This window comes from Delphinus delphis, chromosome 2 (genome assembly GCF_949987515.2).
Source record: "Delphinus delphis chromosome 2, mDelDel1.2, whole genome shotgun sequence".
Lineage (NCBI taxonomy): Eukaryota > Metazoa > Chordata > Mammalia > Artiodactyla > Delphinidae > Delphinus > Delphinus delphis.
The window spans coordinates 47444328-47463320 of NC_082684.1; the positions used below are offsets into that span (position 1 = coordinate 47444328).

Consider the following 18993-nt stretch of genomic DNA (forward strand, 5'->3'; position numbering starts at 1 on the left):
TCTGATCCTCCATTGTTGTTCTAACAACTTATTTCTAAAAGAGATGAGAGGACCATGAGAGAAATGAGGGGAGTGAGGTAGCCGGTAAACTGAGAGTCAGATTCAAGTACCAGGTTTGCTGTAAGTAAGCGGTGTGAGCTCGGGGAAATTACTGTCTCTGTAACTGAAATTGTACCTCTAACAAGTGTTTTTGGAAGGAGGAGATAGGAAAGATGGAAATTAGCATAGATTATTTTAAAGGTGACTTTTAAAATTCAAGTATTCATTAAATTAAAATTAAGTAAAGTAAAACACAGATCTGACTAAAAATTGTGAAGATTGTGACTCTGTCTTAACCGCTGCTGTATTTTTAGCACATAGTAGTTGCTCAATAAATATATGAACCAAGAATGAATGGATGGTCACTCTTACATTCTCAGAAGTCTTCCCCAAAGCTAGCAGCACCTTCTTCTGTACTCCTATCATAATTTTCACGTATATTAATTGGCATCTAAGACAATGTAACAAAAATTTTCTAAGACACTTATATATTATTCATTACCCTGCCAACGAATAACATTTCTACACATTTTATTCCATAGGCATGCATCTTGCACATAGCTAACATCATAGCATACATAGATTTGAAAACTGCATATTCCTTTATTGTACCAGAGTAGAGATACATGGTAGGCATTCATTTAACATTTGTGAATAATTGCTTTCATAATTATAGATGCCATAATTATTTTAGGACTGCATAATAGTCCTTCAAGTGAATGTGTCTCAACTTTCAAAACAAGATCCATAATGTTGAACATCTTGGTGGTCTCTCATTTTTTTACTCTTACCAAAAAAAAAAAAATTACTAGAGTGAACATCTTTGATAATGTGTATCTGTGGGTCTGTTGAGTGACATTTCTTTGCAGTTCCTTGGAGTGTATTGACTGGAACAAAGGGTATGAGCATCTTTATGGTCCTTGTGACATGTTGCTGATTTTTCTTTCTAGTTCCAAAATTCTAGGATTCTTAGAGAATCTCACGTTCTCGAGTAGCTGCAGCAAAGACTAGAAGCAGCCAGCTACTGGTACCACCACAGTCCTTGAAAATGGCAAGACAGATATTTCCACATTCTTTTCTTTCATGGATGATTATAACAAAATGGAAACCTTGTGCTAGAAATTGGCTTAGAGCATCCAATGGATGAATATCATGTTACACAAATGACCAGAGACGAGTTGGATAAACAAGATAAACTCAAAGTTGCATTCTTTCCCAGAATCTGAGAGTAGTGCTTTAGAGCATGGATTCACAATTCTGTTTCTAGCCTATTTTTAAAATATCAAGGAGAAGGACCAGATGTCACAATGAATTAATATCCTAGACTTCCAAATCTGGAGACATAGGTTCCAATGCTCCCTGGTCGAAAGTAAATATGAATATTCTGTCTTCTTGGAGATCCTTCGTGGATATTTCATTCACCCCCAAATTTGACAGTTTGACAACTGTCAAACTGGTCTCCCACTCCCCTCACCACACATTCCTTTTGGGATTCCTATATACTTTTCAACATGTCCACTTTAAGAGCACTGCGTTACACAGCTGTTGTTTAAGAGAGGCAGGAAATAAATAAGGAGGAGCTCTGGCTCGTTGACTGACTTAGTGATGGAGAAGTCAAAAGCCATCAAAGTGCAGCTGCGAAATCCATCGGCTCGGCCAGGGTAGCGTTGCAATCAATCCAAGTGGTACTCCTCAGCAAATGTCCGTCAGTGACACACAGGTCTCTTCTCTGCTCAAGTCAGTTTCTGAGGCCTCATCACAGAGACTCTGCAATATCATTAGCATCCTTATCCCCAATCTCCACCTCTTCTAGGACATCTTCTTGCTACATCAGGGTTACACATCCATTTTTTTGTGCTCCCACGATATCCTTCTCCCCATCATAGCATGGCTCTCACTGGTAAGTGCCTGCACTTGTTTGTTTCCCCCACTGGACTCCATGGGAACAGTGAATGCACCTACCCAAGTCACTGGCATATCCCCCAGCGCGTAGCCGAGAACATGCCCATCTCCAGATCCATCGTTTGATTTTGTCTTTTTAAGCATCTCAGTAAGATCTTCTGGGTCACCCTGGAAATCATCTGAGACATCTCTGTGAGAAGAAGAGTGGTGTGGAAGAGGCTCTCCTGATTGGTCCTGCGATGAGGGAGTTGTCTCAGCTCCCTGCCAGCCAGGCACCTCAGCCCAAGTGAACTAGATTTGCACCAGAAACTCCATGCAGGTCCTCACGTGAGAAGTGTGAGTGGTGTGATGATCGAAAGTGACAAGTGATCTTTCCCAAAGAGACAAGGGGATGGAAGGAAGCAAATGGAGCAGACTACTCCAGCAATGTCAGTATGCAACCCAGAATAATACCACTGAGGAAAACCTGGACTGAGGAATTTTTAATCAAAAAAACCAACTACATGTACAACCTTACTTTATATCTGCTTTTCTTTCTAGTGAAGTTGGGTCTTCCACTTAAAGTGTTTTTAAATAGACTTTTAACAAAGCAGAAGGAGCTCATTCTTTCATGTGTCTCCCTCCAAAAACTTTTCCCATGGGATCCAAGTGAAGAAATCCTGGCTGATCCTCGACTTTCTAAATAGGTGGGCTCGGCACTTATCTCTGACGTAGATGCCCTGCATTTATTTGAGTTCAGGTGTATCAAACTGTGAGCATATGTTCTAAAAAAATGTCCTTTAAGGCATACTAAAGACTGTTGAAGCATTCCTTCTTTCTTGTAGAAACCCAGGGATGAATTCCTCACCATTGAGGAAAAGTCCAAAAGAGAAAAGGAGCCAGCGAGGGGGAAAAGAGAACCCAGAGAGCTGGTCGAGGCAGATCTGGAAAGACCAGCTCCCCAGCCTCTAATCTGCAGTCATGGGAAATCCCAGAGAACCTGTCTCTTTCTCTTTCATTTTCCCTGAAAAATAGTATGCAGAGCTTCTCCCCTGAGCTTCACTGCACCCCAGTATTGGGGATAATTGCATCCCAGCTCTCTTAGGCTTGGGTGCTAAAATCTCACTGAGTTGGGTTTTTAAAGAAAGCAGGTTTAAAACTGTCAGCAAGAGAAGAGAGAAGGCCAAATCACTCTCGTGCTTGAGCCCGTGCGCCAATTTGTTTGTAATTGGATTGGTATGCAGCGAAGATAGAGCTGTCTGGGGGAAATGCTCCATGACCCCTCTCTTCAGGGAACGTTCCTTCTGACGCTGCTGCTAGCCCAGCACCAGCCCCCATGGGGGAAAGGCAGAGAGACCTTGAGCCCAGAGAAGGGCCAATCCTATGTGTTCAGAAGACAGAAGGACAGCAGGGAATGCCCCCAAATAAACCCAGAAGTCAGAGCACACATTGCCAGGGCTGTGTCCAAAGTCAGAGACTGCGGGCCAAGGAGGAAGCTGCAATGAGGGGAGGGGAGGGGAGGAGAGAGGCCCCCAACATGAGACTAACAGCAGCCTCAGACCAGGAACCAAAGGAACTCTTTAAGAAAATGGAATTGCCACCACTTCTATTGCCCCCTCAGTTGGGCCCAGAGGGTCCAACTGTCAGGCAATCATATAAATTCCATCCCAAGGCCGGCAGCAGCTGCGGAGGCTGAAAAATGTAGGCTTGGGAAGAAACAGATCTGGGTTCTAATCTTGGTTTTGCTACTTCCTATTTATGAGATTTTAGGCAAGATATTTAACCCAACTGAACCCCAGTTTTCTGATCTGTAAAATAAAAATAATAATTCCTACAAGAAGGCTGACTTGAAAGGATTTTAAAAGTTTGAAGAGCCATATTGGGTACCATTCATTGTCAGTAGCGTTGTCCCCAACCCCTACCTATAGGTTCCCCTTTATCTCAGGGGAACCACATATCCCAGACTTCCTCTCCACCAAGGTTCTGGATATGACACGTTTAACAATAAAATTCATTTGTGAGTTTATTTGTAAGGTGGGAGACAGCAAGGGCCCCTCTTCCTCTGTCAGCAGCAGTGTGGGTAACTGAGCGTGACTGTCAGTAAATGTGGCCAGTGAGGCAGCTGGCTGGTCTCCTTCACTGCCAGGCCCCCGCTTCAGGGCTGTGAGTCAGTTGTAATTTCCTGCAGCTCCTGATCTCGGGTGGCAGCCTGTGGGGATATAACCTGAAAGCTGGGAGTAGCCCACCTTGCTTTCCTGACTCCAGGTTTTTCCACAATCTGGTAAGCACTGCCTTTGTCTCCTATCACGGAGTAGCAAGCTATTGCAAACTTAGCAGCCTGAGGTAACCCCCATTTATTACCTCACAGCTCTATAGGTCAGAAGTTCAGGCTCAGCTGGCTTCTATGCCCAGGGTCTCACAAGGCTGAAACCAAGGTGTCAGACAGATTGGGATCTTAACTGGAGGCTCTGGAAAGGATCTCCTCCCAGGTTCATTCTGTTGGCAGAATTCACCTCTTTATGGTTTTAGGACTGAGGTCCACAATTCCTTGCTTGCTGTCAGCCAGAGGCCTCTCCAGCTCCTAAAAGCCACCCACATCCCCCCCCACCACCACCACATGGCCTCCTCTACCTTCAAACTAGCAGCTGCACATCAAGTCTTTCTTAGAACATCGTGGCCGGCAATAGGACCCTCAGGTCAAATGCCCTCACACTTCTGCTCTGACTCTCTTTTCTGTTCTCAGCTGAGAACATGCCCTGCTTTTAAGGGCTCTTGTGATTAGATCAGGCCACCCAAGTAATCTCTTTCTTAAGATAAACTATGCCATAGAACACAATATAATCACAGGAATGATATATGAGCACATTCAGAGCTTCTGGGATTAGTGAGGGAACTTCTTTAGGGGATCATTTTAGAAACTCAGCCTGCTATAGCACCTAATTCCCTCTATTAAATCATATTCTGCTTGAAAACCTAGAGGAGTTTCTGTTTTCCTGTACTGAACCGTAAGTGACCTGAGATCACTGTCTGCAAACAAACTCTTCTGAAGTAGAGAAAACAACCCTTCAGATTATAATGGTCTTACCCTTAGAGGATTCTGGACACTTAACCAACAAACGTCAGTTCAACAATTATTTAGCAACTGTCATGTATCAGTTTGTACCATATTTCAGGGAATCAAAAGAGAATAAGAAACCTTACCAATGTGGTCTAATGGGCAAAATAGACACATGAAGAGAGAATTTCAATGTATCATCACAGATGATAAGAGAGATTAGTTCAAAAGTGAGTATCACTCATTTACTCAAGAAATATTGATTGATCTGACATCTACTCAAGATCAGGCATTGGCTTAGGCTCAAGTGATTTAAAGACCAATGAGGCCAGTTACTGCCCTAGAAAATCTCAACGCTTGTGGAGGAGTGATATGCAATCATGATAGAATGCTGTGTTATAATAATGTAACATTTTTTTACTTTTTTATGAGTTACCCCACACTATGCTAAATACTTTCCACACATTATCCTATTTAAACTTCACCTTAAACCCAAGAGTTAGATACAATTATTTTCTAAATCTTACAGAGGAGGAAACTGAGACTGAAAACAATTGTCACAATTCTCTAGGAAAAGATATATCTGGGTTTGCAACCAGATAGACTCAATTCTAATACCCCTCGTAGTGGATAATGTCGAATATCTAATGGCTTCACTTCCCACAGCCAGAACCTGCCCTCTATCTTGGAGAGCTATCCTTTGAGTCTCCTTGGCACACGCAGATGGAGAGACCAAAGTGCCTGGGAGCGCACACACGGCCCCTGGGTGGTCCTTAACTAGTTACTGATGGATGTGAGAGTCTGAAAGCTCTAGTTTCTTTGCCTTCATTCAGGACAACTGTAAGGCTTGATTTATAGAGTTAATAAGTTTGCCTGCAGATCGGGCAAAAACCACCCTCTGTGTGACTTTGTGATTGCACACTTACTTGGCTTCCTCCCCTCCCTGCCCTCTGCCCCCACCCACTACTTTCCTAGTTTCCCTTGGGAATTTCCTGACAAATATTTGCTCACAGATCTGAGAATCTGCCCTAAGACACCCCTGCTCTGATATTTATACTACGCCACTATGGGAACCCAAAGAAGAGGGTGATTAACTCAGTTTGAGGCAGTTGGCAAAAATTTTACGAAGAAAGTCATATTTCCGGTCTTGAAAGATAAGCAGAGAGATCTGCCGAGGTGGACGAGTGGGAAGAAGAGTATTCCAGGCCAAGGAAATTACACATACAAAAACAGAGGGACAGGAAAATGAGGGCAAGTCAAAGGATGGATTAAAAAATTGTATATGCTGGAGCAGAGGTAGATGGAGTTGAGGGCCTGCCGGGACTTAAGAGCTCTCTGGCTGGGAGAAGCACCAAAGACTATTAAGGGACGGTGCAGCATGATCAGATTTACGTTCTCATGCAACAAATATCTATTGAGTGCTTACAACGAAGGTAGGAAACCAACCCAAGTACTGGGCGTATCACAATCAAGACCAACCTGGTCTATGTCCTCACTGAGTTACAGAATAATCCTTGTTGGTCCAATACAGTAACCACTAAATACATGTGTCTATTTACATTTAAGTTAACTAGGATTGACATTTAGTTCCTCAGTCATATTAGCTGCCTTTCAAGGGCTCAGTAGCCACATGTGGCTATCTCACTGAACAGCACAGGTATAGGACCCTTTCATCATCGCAGACAGTTCTATTGGATGGTACTAGTCTAATCACATGAGAGGATAGCTCTGGGTTTTCCATCCAATTGTTAGTTTGTATGTGGCTATCTCCTGTTTAGTCTTTTTTAAAAATATTTATTTATTTATTTGGCTACGCCAGTCTTAGTTGCGGCACGTGGGTTCTTTAGTTGCGGCATGTGGGATATTTAGTTGCGGCATGTGGGATCTTTAGTTGCGGCATGTGGGATCGAGTTCCCTGACCAGGGATCGAACCCAGGCACCCTGCATTGGGAGCGCAGAGTCTTAGCCACTGGACCACCAGGGACGTCCCCTATTTATTCTTTTTTAAAAGTCACTTCTTGTGCTTTTCTTTTTTGCACGGAGGAATCTGAGGATTCTTTTGATTGTGTGACCACCTGCATTTGGCAATCAAATCGTAGTGGTGGTTGTCAAAAGACCAGGATTGCAGAAATCCCTTTGAAAATGCACGTGGTCCTTTTATGTATTGGATGAGGGAGATATGCTCACACCTGCCTAGAGAACCCAAGTAGTGGGATCTGCCTGCCTCAGTCTGTTTACCTTGGTCACTCTGAATGTTTGTAGCTCAAAGTACATCCTCTGAAAGCAAAATAATATTCATGAAAGAGGCACAAACTGAATTACTCACCTGGAGTTCTGTCATTTCCAGGGCTACAAAAATGAAAGTAAAGCAGCCACTAGCAACAGTAATCTCTGAAATCTGTATGGTAATGAAAACTGATTTTTTAAAAAATGTTTACATGGTAAGCTGATAGGAACTGGAGTAGTTTGCTTTGAAGAGTCATTTCCCTTTATTTCTTCATCATCCATTTTCTTAAAAAACCAGTGAACAACAAAGTTTTTACTGATATACTAGAATAAACCTATCATAAACATAAAAACTGAGCTATGTAATCAAATATTTCCATCGAAGTGTCACTACAGGGAAATTTATACCTAACAATTCTGAACTATGCAATACAAAACTTAACGACTATGGCATTCAAAAACTAAATTCACCCTAAAGAGGCAATTTAATACTCAGTTGAGAAAAGATTATGTTTCCCTATTCCTGGTATGATACAGCTTTCAGGCTGCAAACAAACATTGCTGACCTTATGAAAGGCCCCGTCTTTATTACAATAATAGGAGGAGTTAAGTTATGCATAAGAGAAAATGATGTATTTTAAAATAATAATATCAAGTTTTCTTGACTGTGATGCCTGTGTGAGAACCTTAACTCAGCTCTGTAGGATTTTTAGTAGTCTTGATTTAAAATCAGCTGGTACACACTAGTAGACCAGCTCCTCAAGGCCTGGCGCAGCTGCAGGAACCAGCAGCCAAGTAGCAAAGATTGTATTATTTCCAGGGGAGAGAAGATGTCATCACAATCAATAGGATTGCTTTTTACAGATAGTTGGCTTCGCTTGGTTTGGGGTTTTTGTTTTTGTTTTTGTGTAGCCCTTGGTTAATTCTGTTGCCCCGGCACCTGCAGGCCAAAGGGTACAGGATCTTCCCTCTCTCCTCTTTGTCTCATTCCGCGAGCCTACGGGGGCAATAATGACCAAACTCTTGGAGTTTTCCCGTTGATTATAGAGAGGTGCATTGTATTCACAGTATATTCTTGCAGCCCTGCCCCCAGATGAAAGGAAGAGCATGAAAGCGCCAGCAGAGCCAGGACTCTGCTTTTCCAGCTCTAACATGCCATCAAACACGGACGGGGCGCTCGACTGACAGAGGCATTCTGTTGTTCATGTGCACCGAGTTCAGCTGGGAGCGGCGGAGCGGCTGAGATCAACAGGTGGCCTCGCTAATGGAACAGATTCACTCATTGTTTATGTGTTTAATGAATCATTGAGTTACCGATCAGCAGTGAGCAATGGAAGCTGTTCAAACAGAAGGGCAGCCCAGCCGTGAGGTGGAGCAGCCGCCGTGCTCCTTTGAAGCCCTGCTAGCCCCACGGGGAGTGCGGGAGGCTTGGGGGTTACTCCCTAGGGTTCCCAGAGAAACTGGTGGCGAGAAGAGGGTGTTGTTTCTAATTGGATGATGAAAGTCAGCTCACGGGACAGACCAAAGGGCCAAATATAGAAGCGAAGGGAAGGAAAACATCTGAATCAAAGGTTGAGGTAAAAACCGAGAGACAGGTGTTTGCGGTGAACCGTGCAATAACCCTCACCTTGGCTTTCGCTCCTCAGGAAGGAACCAAGTGGGGAAGGTCCGAAAGAAGTGAGAAAAAGCAAGGCTCAGTATTCGGAGGCCGATTGTCTCACAAAGGGTTCATGGTACAGTGGCGATGCTCTGTCGTATCAAGAGGCAAAGCTGACCCTTCTTTGTGGGATTCCCATGTGTTGCACCAGGCCTTTCCTGTGAGCAGAATTTGACTGGATTCTATACCAGAATTGTTTATAAGGGGCTGTGATTTTCTTTTTTCCCCCACAGATAAGACTTTGTATTTGTCACCATTAAAAGTCTGAATTTTAGGTAGAGAATGGACTTGAGGACACGGGGAGGGGGAAGGGCAAGCTGGGACGAAGTGAGAGTGAGGCATGGACATATATACACTACCAAATGTTAAATAGATAGCTAGTGGGAAGCAACCACATAGCACAGGGAGATCAGCTCCGTGCTTGGTGACCATCTAGAGGGGTGGGATAGGGAGGGTGGGAGGGAGGGAGATGCAAGAGGGAAGAGATATGGGGATATATGTATATGTATAGCTGATTCACTTTGTTATACAGCAGAAACCAACACACCATTGTAAGCAATTATACTCCAATAAAGATGTTAAAAAAAGGTCTGAATTTGGAGCAGATCTGTGGACTGGTGGCCCATCTCCATCAGCTCGCTCAACCTTATCGCCAGTCTCATCCCCGGGAGCTTTTCCAGAACCATCGCCTTCACTATGACGTGCCATGAGTCTCCCAATGTAAACTTGGGCTTCTTCAGCGCTTTTAGTTTTCTAATGAACACATCATAAAGCGGTGTTTCTAGATTGGCAAGCCTTTTCTATGTCTCTCCCAGTGCAATCTGGAATCAATTTATAGAGCCCTTCTTTCAAATCATTTGTCTGTACCTCTTGGGTCATGATTTCCATCATCTTTTTCTAGATTTGGGGGGACCTATAGGTAGGTGCTGAGTGTAAGAGTTCTTCCAAATCTGGTTGTTTCTTTTTCTGTTTTTTTAATAAAACCAACACAACAGACAAAGCAGATGGCCATCAGTAGTCTTGACATCAACCTGAGCTTCAGTCATGGTCTGCCATTCTTTCCATGGAGCACATTTTTTCATGGGTAAGATCCATGCCATGGAAGTTGGTCAGACAGTTTTTTGCCCTGAATATCCTTGGTAGTTAGCTTGGATTTTCTAAGTGCAACTTCATCCTTCTGTAGATCAACAAGGCTCACTTTAAAAATATGACCCTTGAGGCCATCAGATACAATTTTGGTTCCTTGAGTCCTTGAGAGTATTGTTTCTTGTACTTCTGATATTGAACATAGCTGATGCTGAAACCTTGCATAATGATTAGTCAAATCCATTTCACCTGCCTTCACTAATCAAGGTCATTTTAAGACTTGAATGTCCTCAAGCAACATGCAGCCTAAACAATAAGATGTTTGGGGGAGTTTTTTCCAGGACCTTGGAGTCTCAGCTGCAACTAGTTGAAGCTGAGCTAGTTAAAGACTGGATAGGACCTCCGACCCTCCAACTGGGCATGTGCGAGTGTCCTCTTGGTGACCTTTTGATGGCAGAGGACTGAAAACTCCACCCCCAGATCGTGCTAAGTGCCTCCACTTTTGAACTACAGAGGCCTGTGCTTAGTTACGACTGTGCAGAACCACGATGACCGCACCTTTTCCCCATGCCCCCCATGCCCCTCACATGCCCCATGCCTCAGACGCCCTGCTTCCATATTCGTTATCCCATAAGCACGCCCAGCCCCTTGCCTACGGGGAGGCAGAATTGAGTCTTGTCTCCCATCTCCTCATTTGGTCCACCTTGCGAATAAGCCCCCTCTTTGCTGCAGGCCTGGGTGTCTCAGCATTTTGGCTTGCTGAGCGCCAGGCAAAACAAAGTTGGTTCAGTAACAAAGCTTTCTTACCGATCTTTCTTAGAAAAGGGACTAACAACTTTCTTCTTGGCTCCCTTTTAGCCACTTTTGTGGGGTTTTCTATCCCCCTGAGGTAAGAAACCTATGAGAGAGATGGCAGAGTGTGGTTTGGTGAGGAGAGCACTGTGCTTTGGTTTAAGAAATGTGTTTCAACTCTGCCACTGTCCTTGGGGCACCATTGGCCACATACTCTCTATGGTAGAGACTGACAGGCTATTCACCAAATCAGTATCCTTTCCTCCTGGACACACAAGCTAAACCCAGTTCCCAGTCTTCCTTACAGTCAGATGTGTCTGTATGACAAGTACTGGCCAAGGAAATGTGAACCAGGCTCAGGCAATTGGCAATCAGGCCTGGATCATAATCCTTCTAGATGACCCTCCACCTTCTCTTTTTCCTCACCTTCAGCTATTGATATGTAGGGTTGGCTTTGAAGATCGCAGATCTCTTGAAGATCCCCTCAGCCCTCAGGGTGGCCAAGCAGGGCAGCGGGTGTGCCCAGCTTGGCACCTCAGCTATAAGCAATCTCCTCCGTTTACCTTAGTTCACTGTGCAAGCCTTAACTCTTCCTACCGTGTGCCTAAAAATCCCAAAGTAAGGAAGTATTCCAATGGCCTCTGCAGTTCCTTCCAGGCCTATCATTTTGGATCTGAAGCTGTCCCCTCATTTATACTTTCATCCCTAGACAAAGACAAGAAGGACACTATTCTGTCCATTCAAGATCTCCTAGAGGAAGGAGTGGGACTCTTCTCCATTACCTTCTCCTTCAAAGATAGAGAGAAAAGGGGAGACTATAGAAGAGAGAGAAAACAAAAACTCTGTCAGTTAATGGAAAGGAAGCATAAGGGGCGGTGGCATGAAATCTGGGGGACTCCAGGCCAGAGAATGAGGGCGTCATTTGCCATTGCACCTCGCTGGCAGCAGATCTTGGGGTTATAAATGCTGAATGAATGAGGGGCTAGAGCAGTGAAAACAAGCTTCTATTCCACTAGCACATCTCTTGCTGTAGGTCTGTGCTTCATCAAGCCAGCCTCAAATCCTTTTAGAACTGAAGATCTCAGCTAGTCCCAAATAAATCTCCATTTATATTCCCTCTTCAATAAAGCCTTCTTCCCAACCCAGAGGAGGATGTGAAAGCCACTGCTCCTTTAGGCAAAGTCACTGCTATTTGAAAAACCAAGACATGTATATGCACATATGTCCTGTGTAAAGGTAACTTACAATGAGGTTTTCTGATTCTGAATGTATGTACAGTAGAATGATAACGCCTCTTAGATATAGAAGCAGCACCGTATGTCCCTGTAGTAGGAATACATCCCAATTCTAGAATGATGGGGTTGCATTTGGTGTGTGACGCTAAAGTCAAACTATGACACTAAAGTCAAACTAAGTCAAACTCACTATTGAAACGATGCATAACTAGTCTACAAAGATGTTGATAAGCCCCCTCCCTTTTTTTACAAGGTGGGTGAAGGATAATTCCATACTTTTCATGTCTCTTTTTAAATCTTTGAAACATTTATATAGTGTTTGTTATGTAACAAGCATTATGCAACAAATATTGTTCTACATGTTTTTTACAGATATTAATTTGTTTAATTGCCTATGAGGAGGATACTATTATGACTCCCTTTTATAGGTAAGAAAATGAGGAACGGAGATTAGATTATTTGCCCAAATTCACACAGCCAGTTAGTGACAGAGCTGGGATTCAGACCCATCTAGTCTAGAGCCACAGTCTATGTGCTCGGTAACTATGCCATACTGCCTGATTTTTGTTGTTGTTGTTTTGTGTTTTTGTTTTTGGCTGCATTGGGTCTTCGTTGTTGTGTGCAGGCTTTCTCTAGTTGTGGCGAGCGGGAGCTACTCTTCGTTGCGGTTCTCAGGCTTCTCATTGCGGTGGCTTCTCTTGTTGTGGAGCATGGGCTCTAGGGCACACAGGCTTCAGTAGTTGCAGCACGTGGGCTCAGTAGTTGTGGCTCGCGGGCTCTAGAGTACAGGCTCAGTAGTTGTGGCACATGGGCTTAGTTGCTCCATGGCATGTGGGATCTTCCCGGACCAGGGATCAAACCTGTGTCCCCTGCATTTGTAGGCGGATCCTTAACCACTGAGCCACCAGGGAAGTCCCCCGATTTTTTAAAAATAATTGACCAGTCCTTACCCATGTTTGTATCATACCCACACATACTCCCCTGCCCTCCCCCCGTGCTCATCCAGGTTATACCCAAGCCTACCAAGAAGTCTGAAGTGTGATCCTTGGCTATGAAAATTCTTCATGGCAAGCATGGCACCTGAACACAGGCTCTTGGTGAAAAAAATCGGTTTTTTCTTATAAAATTTCATTCTTAATGAGAAGTGAGAGTCAAATATTCAAACTATCCCTCTCTATGGAAAATAGAAATCTACTCTACAATATTGGCTTTGCCTCTGTGATTTTCTCATTGTCGAATATGAGTCAAGAAGACAGTACAATTGTGGCATATTTTAAAGACGAGGTGTTTAAGCGTTCAACGATTCTCAGGAGCCCCACCTTTTTAGTATTCAGGAAGAGTTTAATGATAAGTGACAAAGACTGTGGGTCCAAGATCTTGTTTCCAGTTGTAGCATAACCAAAGTTGGCTGGTGGAGATGGAGTGACAAAATCTCATCTCTTTTTGCTCTTTTTTTTTTTTTTTTTTTTGCGGTACGCGGGCCTCTCACTGTTGTGGCCTCTCCCGTTGCAGAGCACAGGCTCCAGACACGCAGGCTCAGCGGCCATGGCTCACGGGCCCAGCCCCTCCGCGGCATGTGGGATCTTCCCGGACCGGGGCACGAACTCGTGTCCCCTGCATCGGCAGGCGGACTCTCAACCACTGCGCCACCAGGGAAGCCCTGTTTGCTCATTTTTGAAGTAAGAAGGGCAAACTAGATGCATGCTAGGGTCTAATCCAATTCTAGGACCATTCTGGATTTGCTCTTCCCCTGGCCCACAAGATCCCTCATGATCTGGCTGCTGACAAACTTTCCAACCTCATCATGTATCCCCACCTCGCTCAGCTCCAGCCACACGGGTCTCTCTTCTGTTTGTTCCAAAACACTAAGCTCCTTCCCAGCTTAGGGCCTTTCCACTAGCAGTTCCCTCTGCAGGGAAGCCCTTTCCCTGCATCATCACCCGGTTAGCTCTTTTTTGTCATTCAAGTCACTGATTAACGTCTTTAGTTAGTCTGTCCCCAACATCTCAAGCTAAGTTATTCCCACACCCCAGCACTAACTGTCCATCAATCACCCTGATTTACTATCACCTATCACCATCTGATATTTTCTTGTCTGTTTATTTGTTCATAGTCTGTCTCCTCTCACTCGGTATAAAACCCCATGAGAGTGAGACATTGTCTTATTGTCTTATCTCCAGTGCCTACATAAAAGCATAGCAGCCACTGAGCTCAGCACATCTAGTGCTGACCATAGGGACAAAAACAGTGCCTTGGATCTAGACACAGTAGGATTCCTTTCTGAGAGCCACATCATGGAGTAAAGAGCTCGATTAATGCTACATTTCCCCTTTTTTACCCAATTTAGTGGTTTCAGAGTAAACATCAGGGTGACTATGCACAGACCCCCATCACAAGAGGTAGGTTTGTACATCCTTTCTCTCCTGCTGACCTACTTCTCAATGACAAACCATGAATCTTCAGTGACATCTTCTCCATTTATATTGCCTGTCTAACAAGCAGAAAATAGCATATCCACCTAAGGAGACCAGCCCCTTGGTGCTGTGGACAGCTGTATAGTTCTGGTTCTGCAGATTCTGGGCTTCAGGGTCTGAGTGAGGGAGGTTCAAGTCTAGTGGTCAGAGGACCTAGAGAGTCTGGATGTGGAGCTCTACCCGGTGTTCTGTGATGGCAAGAAAGGTTTCAGGGGTCCTGCTACATCAGTTAATTGAACATTAACTGAAGATGATTCCAATGCTGGTTGCTGTCCTGATGCAAGGGCATTCCTTCTCTCCTAATGGAAGAACAGGGTACCAAACAAGACCACAGTAAACATCTTTCTTGGGTCTCTGACCAGACAGAGAAAGCCTCTGGGGCTTAAGGAAGCTTTGTGGAGTTTCTGGGAGGGACAGCTACAGAAGCTGCTCTTCCTAGCTCAAAAGGGAGAAGTGATGCTCAACTCACAGCTGAAGGCAGGGCCTCCACCCAGGTTAATTACCTGGAATTAGAGTAGAATTAAGAGGAATAATTGGTGAAGTCGCAGGGCAATGTCAGAGTGTCACCATCTGGATTTCAGCAGTGGAAGTTCCCTGATCCTGCCCCATGTCAGGAATCATCTCAACACATCCATGACCCAGGGATAGAGATCGTGTTATTGTTTTTAATGGTTAATTGACTTTGACTTTTCCTTCTCCCCTCCAACCAGCTTCAGAACTTCCAGATCTGTCAAGAGACAACTTCACACTCTCTCAGATTCCTCCACTCACCCCTCAGGACCTCCTAGATCAAATACGACATATAATGACAACTCAAGACTGGTGATCTTCTGTCCTATCATAAAAAGATTACAGGGTCAAACATTTCAGCACTTCCTTGCCCCAGTATTTGGTCAAAAAGTTCTTCCTTAAGCATTACTAACATATCTTTCGCTGCAGTGTCAGCTTGTTTCTTCTTTATAATCTACTGTGGAGAAGCCAAATGAGTATCTATATTATTTATGATACTTGAAAACCGTGAAATCAACCCTTACCATTCTCTCTCTCTCCACTAAATTCCATAAGAGGCCATGCTCCCACCACTCTAATCTATCTGGTAATACTTTTCTGGACTTTAATTCGTTGCATGTTTTAAAATTGTAGAAGTCAGAACTGCATACTGCTCTCATAAGGTCCTTTGGCAAGTCTTGGGGCAATCAGACTTTTCTTTCCAATTTGTGAAGTCAAATTCCTGTCACTTTAGATCTGGAAATGAACTGCTGACTCACATTCAACGTGCATTTGGATCTCAGCTCTCTTCTTCTCATATGTACTCACCCACTTCTTACCTTAACTGCATTGACTGCATCCATTTTTTGCTCCTGGGTGTACTGGTCTTGTCCCAATCTTATCCTCTTTCAGATAGTTGGCTTCCTAAGTTTTCCAAGTTTACTTACATCTATTGTTCCTTCATTGGAGGTTTCAGAAAACTCAGCCAGCTCAGAAGATATATCTGCACATCATCCGAGAAAAATAGGGGAAATCCTGAACCCAAGAAGGTACGGCAATGATGTCCGCACCCGATATTAGATCAATCTGGGCCTCACTTCCCAAATGGTTTTTTGAAATCCATTCTCATTTTCCTTTGTTCCCCTGACTTATTCTCACCCTCACACAAACTACCATATTGTTCTGCGTGTCTAGGTACTTTGTTGCCTCTTTCTGTCATACGTACTTGCCCGATTCTTTTCTAAACATTATTAACTGCATTCGATTTCTGTCCTAGGTATAATGCTCTCACCCCAACTTTATTCTCCCTCAGCTAATTGACTTCCCACATTAACACAGTTTACTTACATTTTTCTTCCCCTTTCCTCAGAGATTTTGGCAGACTCAGCCAGTAAAGACTGCCTGGGAGAGTATCGGTTTGTAGTTGCATCATGAAGATTACAGAATTTCCTTTCACACTCAAAAATATCTTAGTTTAGATGGTAAATTATACAGTCACTCTACAGACAGGGCAGACTGACTCTCAGCTGTCCTTTCAGACCAACTCTGAGCCACACCACATACCTGAGGGTACCTTAGCTTCTTCCAGAGCTTCACGTCGAGGCTACACATCATCCTCCCTCCAGGACTAGTTTTGGTGGTCTTAGAAAATAAGTATTTGGGCCCTATCAGGGCACTATGGCACTGCCTAGGATTTTAGGCTGATCTCTCTAGCTATTAGAGCCGTGAGGGTTAGATGCTGGTTGTTCTATGTATACATCAGGAAGATGCAGTGTAGTGTACCAATTAAAAACTGGAACTTTGGAGCTGAGCTGCTTAAGTTCAAACCCTGGCTCTGTCACTTCCACCTATATTTAATTGGAGTATATGAACCCATATACATGTTCTTTATCAAGAGGTGCTCTGAAACAGAGTCTATATGCACAGACCCAGCACTTACTAAGTTGCGTCTGTTATCCAACAGTTGTGGATTTCCCATGCCACAAGATCTAAGTGTATGGATATGTCACGGGGGACTCAGCTTTAAGCCAGCTTGCTCATTCCACTCTAATTCATGGGATGGTAAGCTTGGCAAAGTCTCTCTGGCGCTAGAACTTTCCCTCCACAAGACAGACCCAACAACTCTTCCGCTCTAGATGCTCTGTAAAGGTTGAATTATGTCATTCATTTACTCATTCACAAAAAGGGCTGTAGGGGATCTAAAGAAAGTAATGTCCATGCCTAACCTCAAGGAGTTTATTATTGATCTGGGGATAGTAGAAGTATGCATACAAAAATTAAATGACAGGCAAGACACTGGACCTAGAAATGTTACAAAGAAATAGTATAACGATTAAATGTTAAATGAGTGGGGCCTCTCATAAGATCTGCAGGAGTTGAGAAAAAAGACAGATCACCTAGGAATAAAGACACCAAGGGAATCAAGACCTAGAATATGAGGGAAGTAATGGATTTGGGACGGAAAAAGATGAATGTTAAATATGCACTAAGCTTCAGGATTCCGGCTCAATCTTGTATTGGGCATCAGGTTCAGCCTCAGGTTCTAGAAGACCAAGTAGCTGAATGCCTACTTCAATATTATTTTTGACTATCCTGGAACTTGTAAATGATCAGTGACCCTGTGATTGTGTTTTACAATCTTATCCAATGAGCATAACGGCACTAGTAAGATGACCAAAACGTGACATTTGGATTACTTTTTTTTTTATTTTGCGGCACACGGGCCTCTCACTGTTGTGGCCTCTCCCGTTGCGGAGCACAGGCTCCGGACGCGCAGGCTCAGCGGCCATGACTCACGGGCCCAGCAGCTCCGCGGCATGTGGGATCCTCCCGGACCGGGGCACGAACCCGTGTCCCCTGCATCGGCAGGCGGACTCTCAACCACTGTGCCACCAGGGAAGCCCTGGATTACTTTTTTTAATAGAGGTGCCAACTTTTTAATTTGCTAAGTAAGTATGTTGGAAAGGACAACACTATCATTTCATAAAATTCATTTCATATTTTGACACCAAAAGCAGATTAGACATAATTAGACAATTTTAATATCTCAATATTAACTTTCAAGTGTGGGTCAATGTGCTAAATATCATTAGAGTAAAAAAAATTACTTTATTTGCTTTATCTGCTAATATAATATCTCTCCATTAAAATATGAAATATATTTATCATTGTAAAAGTAAAATGCCTTACTAATTATTCATGATTATAATAGCTAGTAATTTGTATAAAAAATTAATAACTTTCTAATAGGTAACTATAATAGAGTTTGACTACTAACAAATATTAAGAGAAAGTGCATTTCCTAGATAACTTAAGAAGAATGTTATATTTTTTTCAAATGTACACAGGTTTCTAAAAATTTAAATAATAATACAAGACAGAATAATGATGATTAGGTTTACTGTCATTATAACCTTTATATAATGTTTGCTATACTACTGAAAAAACTTTTCCTTAAATTATATTCTGCTCTTCACAAAAAGTTAATGTTATTAAATGTGCTTCCTTTGTATCTCATATAGCAGATATTTAGATGGGCAGAAACTACCAGAAATCTTATTTTTTAAGGTTGGCAGCATTTAGCATCAATGATGAATTGAACTAGGTTTCTGCTTTACCTGGTTCCTGAAGGATTTCTGGATCTCAAACAATGATCATCACAGGGAATCTTACTGAAGAAATATTTATAGCATGGAAAAATCAGGAAAGAAAACTGTCATATAATTGTCATTGGCAGTGGAACAAACATGAAGATGCCATGAATGGTTTAGAAAATACAAACATGTCTGGTTCACACCATTCATATGTGTGGTCAGAAAATAATTCTAAGACAGAATAATATAACAGAATAAGCAGTGATCAGCAAAAAGATGGTTATCACTCTGATCAGTCTTTTCTACCTAGACAGGAACTCCTTGATGCTTAAAAGATTTGAGAATTGCCAGGTACTTATGCATGGTATACAAACAAGATGGAATAGCAGCTAATACACGTACAAAAAAAAAAGGCCACTTGGCAACGGATGTCTTAACCTTTTCCTGACAGCAGTGCCAACACAAC

At 43.1% G+C, this 18993-nt stretch overlaps 1 pseudogene; it reads right to left on the minus strand.

Moving 5' to 3' along the window:
* Nucleotides 1-1795: 1795 nt before the first annotated feature.
* Nucleotides 1796-16548, minus strand: LOC132417818 (small ribosomal subunit protein eS1-like; annotated as a pseudogene).
* Between the last annotated feature and the right edge of the window lie 2445 nt (nt 16549-18993).